General features: G+C 28.7%; 1 long non-coding RNA gene across 1 annotated transcript; it reads right to left on the bottom strand.

Moving 5' to 3' along the window:
• Positions 1-4,704: 4,704 nt before the first annotated feature.
• Positions 4,705-5,433, bottom strand: LOC119602984. Its single transcript, XR_005231385.1, has 3 exons — positions 5,299-5,433; positions 5,061-5,231; positions 4,705-4,988 (listed from the first exon to the last, which is right to left on the bottom strand). It is a non-coding gene; the product is annotated as an uncharacterized LOC119602984 (long non-coding RNA).
• Between the last annotated feature and the right edge of the window lie 209 nt (positions 5,434-5,642).

The raw sequence follows: 5,642 nt of genomic DNA, 5'->3' as shown, positions 1-5,642 counted from the left end.
TGATCAATATTTATTTTTGTAAATTAAAACAAATTTCATTAATTCATAAAAGTTAAATAGCTCTTCAAGCTTTATAGTCCCGTAATGGGATGCGAGTGGGATATATATCAAAAAAAATATTTTTTAACTCAAGAATATTTTTTTTTTTCAATATTTGGCACTTAATTTTCCCCTGTTTTTTAAAATGAACGTTTTTGCTTAGAAAGAGATTTGTATTTACTTAGTAGGATGGGAAAAATACTCTACTAAGCTAGGTAATGTTGGATTAATAAATGAATATTTGAAAATATTTCAATTGGCCAGCACTATTTTTTAGGCAATTTGGAACCAAATGATGGCCAAAATCTTTTCCTTTTTCACAGCGTATGTTAAATATAATACTATATTAGATACTAGAGTTCGTCCAGGGGTCGAAATTCGACCAGAACCAATGCTGGAAAAATTGCATAAATGTGCTAAAATAAAACCCTATTTTTGTAGTTCAAATCTGTGGTAAAAAATTAACTTTATTGATATTACCAAAGTGTATAATTTGCTTTGATTAATGTTTTCTTTTAGAAAATGTGATGGGTTTTAGAAAAGTCAACAAAAGTATTTCAACTATTTTAAAAATAAAAACATTTTCATTTCTTCTATCGACTTATTATCCCCTACATATTTACGCTACGTTCATAATACTGGAGTACTCTACTGTACACACCATTAAAGAAATGTTAGCTGTTCAAAATACAGAGTGGAAATGTTCTAAATAATGTGTCAAAACAATACAAATATTTAAAATAAATAATGTCTTATCTAATTATAAATAAATTTTATTTGGATGTCATTAGTAGTCCATCCATCAGGTATATGCTGTATGAATTGTCCCTCGACAAAGACTTCAGCAGACCTGCATTTATTAAATTTTAATGTCTTCTAATAGAATTTAATAGTAGATATTCTATGAGGCATTCTAATGGGCCTTCTATTATCTTCATATAGAAGCGCATAACGATATGCATTGGCTTCAAATTACATTAATAAACTATAAATTTCAGTATTTTGTTAATATATGCAAGTTTAATAGCAAGTAAATGAATAATAAATGATAAATACCTAAGTACGGTTAAACACTCTTCATCCCAAAAGACATGATTTATATTTAGCAGTTTCAACTTTTATCTATTTTTATATAACATATAACCATCACCTATTCAACTTACAGTCTTGACTTTACACTACTATTTCCTAATTGGTTAGAATAACCCAAAAAAGAAGAATATCATCAAATCATCGCTGTGCTAAACCTGCATATAAGCGATATACCTATCCATTTATTGCGGTGTATCATGTACCGGCATGAGCAACTAAACTTTACTTATATTTTTACCGCAATTCAGTATTTTTTTAACTACAACATTTTGTCGTTAAATAGTAAAAATTCTTAATTAACAATAAATGTCGTTATGTGGTATGTATTCTGAATTTTATTTCACCGATTTTTTTCGTTAAACATAATCGAAAAGTATCGGCAGTGTAACGACCAATAAAAAGTCCACGTTAATAATTTTATATTTAAAAAAATATTCAATACATAACTTTTGACATTCTTATATTTTTCCGATCTTTATCTTTAAAATATTCTACAGTCGTTAAAAAGTTACTTTACGATATCAATAATTAAAATTACAAAAATTACTTAATTCTGGCACTGATGTCCTACCAATATTTTTTCAGGCCAAACACCAATATCAGTACATTGTTTGGCATATCTTGAGGTGTCCCCAAGCATTATTTACGCATGTTTTTATATTCCCAGTTCGTTGTTTCTTCGGGAATGTCCTTCAATTTAATTATTTTGAAAAGTTTAAATAACCTAAAACCTCCAATCGAAAACTCTGAATATAAAACTGAAGTCCTAATTCTTATAAAAATATTCCTTTCGATTAGGTAACAATCGTAACGATATTATAACAAAATAGATCATTATCTCATTCACAATATAGCACATTACACAAAAATATAAAACAGTAAAATCCTATTTTCGCTTTGCCTAAGCCTATTTACATACATTTTTGTTTACAAAAATCTCCTTAAAAACAAAAACAAATATCATGCAAAATATAAAAAGAAAACAGCAACAGAGAACTTCTCTGAGAGAAGTTAAACGTTTCTGCACTCTCCTCTCATATCTGCACACATCTGCGAACAAATACCTTTAAAATGATATATTTTTTGCCAAGATCAGATGTATACTGTAAGAGTAAAAGGGGTCACAAAAAATCGTCTTGCCTATTAATTATATAGATTAGATATACATATGTATACATATGTATGTACAGTGACGGACATTACAATAGAATCACTACCAATATTTCATATAAAACTATGATTTATATGTAATATATTAAACTCTTTTTTTATTTTGCGTTTGAATTTTGTCTGCGTGGTCAACACTTAAAATTACAACTTATTACAATATTAATAACATTGTTACTTTTCAAATTAAATGATATGAAAAGTAAATTTTGTTGAATACATTGCGACAATAAATATAATCACATTAAAAAATAAAATAAAAAGTTGGCTTTGACTTTTAATTTTTGGATTTTTTTTGTTAATGAGAAATTATTTTACTAGTAATTATTAAATATTAGCTATCGGTAATAAAATATTTATAAAAAAATGGGTCGCGCAAAACATTGCACTGAAGAAGAAAGAAAAATTATCAAAAAAAATTATATGGCCGATCTCAACGTGAAATTGCAAAAATAGTTGGATCTCAGAAATTTGTTTTCAATGCGTTATCCATCCGCAAGCCACCGCGTTCCATAGGAAAACCACGAAAAACTAGTCAGCATGAAGATAATTTAATTGTTATAATATCCAAACGAGATCCATTTAAGTCCGCTGACGCAATCCGGAAGGAGGTTGGTTGAGAAGTATCCACAAGAACTGTTCAAAGAAGTTTGGTGGATGCTGGTCTTCATGGCAGAACTTCAAGAAAAGTTCCTATGCTCACAAAAGCATAAGTGGCTAAATGTGTTGTGGACGGATGAAACAAAAATTTATTTGATTGGTAGCGATGGTAAACATGGGTCAGACGTCCAAAAAATGCTGAATTAGATCCTCGGTATACTACAAAAACGTTCAAACATGGTGGTGGAAATATTATGATATGGGGATGCTTCTCTTGGTATGGCGTTGGTCCAATTTACTGGATTAAGGAAAATATGGATAAGCACCTGTACGTTAATATTTTGGAAAATGTTATGAAGCCACATGCAGAATGGAGTATGCCCCTAAAATGGGTATTCCAGCAAGATAACGACCCAAAGCATACTTCAGGTCTTGCGAAAAAGTGGTTTTCAGATAACAAAATTGATATTATGGAATGGCCCTCGCAATCCCCTGACTTAAATCCTATCGAAAACCTATAGAAAGTAGTCAAAGATAAACTTGGACCTGAAAAAGCGAAAAATAAGGAAGAATTATGGGAAAAAAAATGGGAAATCTGGTACGCTATTCCTCGTTCTACATGCGAACGATTGGTAAATTCAATGCCAAAAAGATGTGATGCTGTTATTAAAAATAAAGGTTATGCAACAAAATATTAGGAAAACGACGCGTTTTTAAGATGTTCTTTAATTTTTATAAATATTAGACTAATTGATTCTATTGTAATGTCGCGTATCTCACTTAGTTTTTTTATATTTGTCATAGTTTTAAACATAAGAATGTGTTATTTTTTATTTTAGTTTTATTTATTACCGTAGGCATTAATATATACTGAAATAATTTAAATTTTTGAACTAAATTCTGTAGTTTTACTGATTTACTTAAATTTATATGTAGTGATTCTATTGTATTGTCCGTCACTGTATGTATGTATGTATATAATTGCAATAATTTATCAAAAATTGCAACAACAATAAGTAAAAACAGGAAAAAAATTGATTATCTTTATAAACTTTGTTAATAAATAAATAAGAAAATGTGCAATAGTGATGTTAATTTTTAATAATAATTTATAATTAAAAAAAAATAATATTTTAATATTATTTATTCTTTTTCCCAAAATATAATCTTTTAAAATTTTTCTGCGATTTTATTTACAAATTTGTAAACGATAAAATTATAAATTTCAAATTTTATTTTAAAAGAAATCTTAATTAGTTTTCGCTATCAACCTAAAATTAGCGAAAAAAGCTGAGATCTGAGAAAAAAATATTAAAAACCAATTTATTGTTGGCTTGAAGTAGGGTTGAGCCTATGATAAAAATCTTATATTTGTCAATGGTTTAATGAAGGTATTTTAAGCTATTTAACTTTTATGAATTAATGAAATTTGTTTTAATTTACAAAAATAAATATTGATCAAGGTTGATTAAGATGACATATTATGGAAATAGATGACAGAAAGAGGACATAAATTTTAAAGATGACAACCACTTAAAATAGATGAGCTTTCTTTTGAGCAATGCAACAAAACGTAAAAATACAACAAAAACGTAAATTTTCCAAAAATAGGGGAAAATTAAGTGCCAAATATTGAAAAAAAATTATTCTTGAGTTAAAAATATTTTTTTTGATAGATATCCCACTCGCATCCCATTATAGGACTATAAAGCTCTTCAAGGAAATTGTATAAGCCTTCTTTTAAGCAAAAAAAAAGAAGAGCCCATTCTGAATAAAAAAATATGAATTTTTAAAAAAAGTCCGGCAGTTATTGACCGGTAGAGCTTAAAATGTGTGTCGGACCTACTATCCAATAGTACTAAATTTCGTCAAAATCGATTTCAAGCGAATTCCCATTTTCGATTTGTTCTAATTGTGCATGGTTGTTGAAAAATAATAAAAATTTACTTATGATCACGGATAGTAGAGGTAATCACGGTTAAACGATGCAGAAAAATCCAAAATAAAATTAAGTCGATGCAAAAAAAATATTTTTCTATCCCTGATAATTGATGTTGCCGGATAATCGAATACGAATAATCAAGGTCCCACTGTAAAATTTAGAATGAAGATAAATCTGTCAGAATGAGTTTTAATGTCGAAAACGATCTTTCGACACTTACCTATGTTGCAGGTACAGTGGATGACTAACTCGTATAAATTGAGGTAAGTAAACTTCTGCTCTTCCCAATAGATCATTATATCCTTATTAATATTTATTGGTTTTTGGCATCCTATTCAATCGAAGCAACTTCTTGTAAATTATTTTGGCTAGATGAGGATGGAATAATTTTCTAAAAGAAAAATACAAAATTTACTATTGTATTTAACTGCGATTTCTTCAATAAGCATCATACATACATATTTTAGGTGATTCTTGGCAATCACGATGTTGGCTTCTGTAGTAACACGCGTCTACTTCTTGAGTCGAGGTAAATAGCCGCAATGACAATTTTATTATCCATTAGAAATTCCTGTCTCTTTTGAAGACATTTTTTAACAAATAATTGTGATCTTTTCCTGTTTTCACTGTAAGAGTAAGTTCTAGAAATAGCTTATAAAAGTCCCCAAGATAAAGCACTTTGAAGCTTTAAGATCGCCATATAACCAGGCTCTAAAATATTAACAGGTCTTCTTATAGCATTCCAATCGGATGAATTGATATGTGACCCCAACTCCAAGCACTCCTCACAAAACCCTTCAAG

Source organism: Lucilia sericata, unplaced genomic scaffold (genome assembly GCF_015586225.1).
Source record: "Lucilia sericata isolate MDLA Ls3-8-SP2 unplaced genomic scaffold, ASM1558622v1 Contig000009F_arrow, whole genome shotgun sequence".
NCBI lineage: Eukaryota > Metazoa > Arthropoda > Insecta > Diptera > Calliphoridae > Lucilia > Lucilia sericata.
This window is presented reverse-complemented; position numbering and strand designations above follow the sequence as displayed.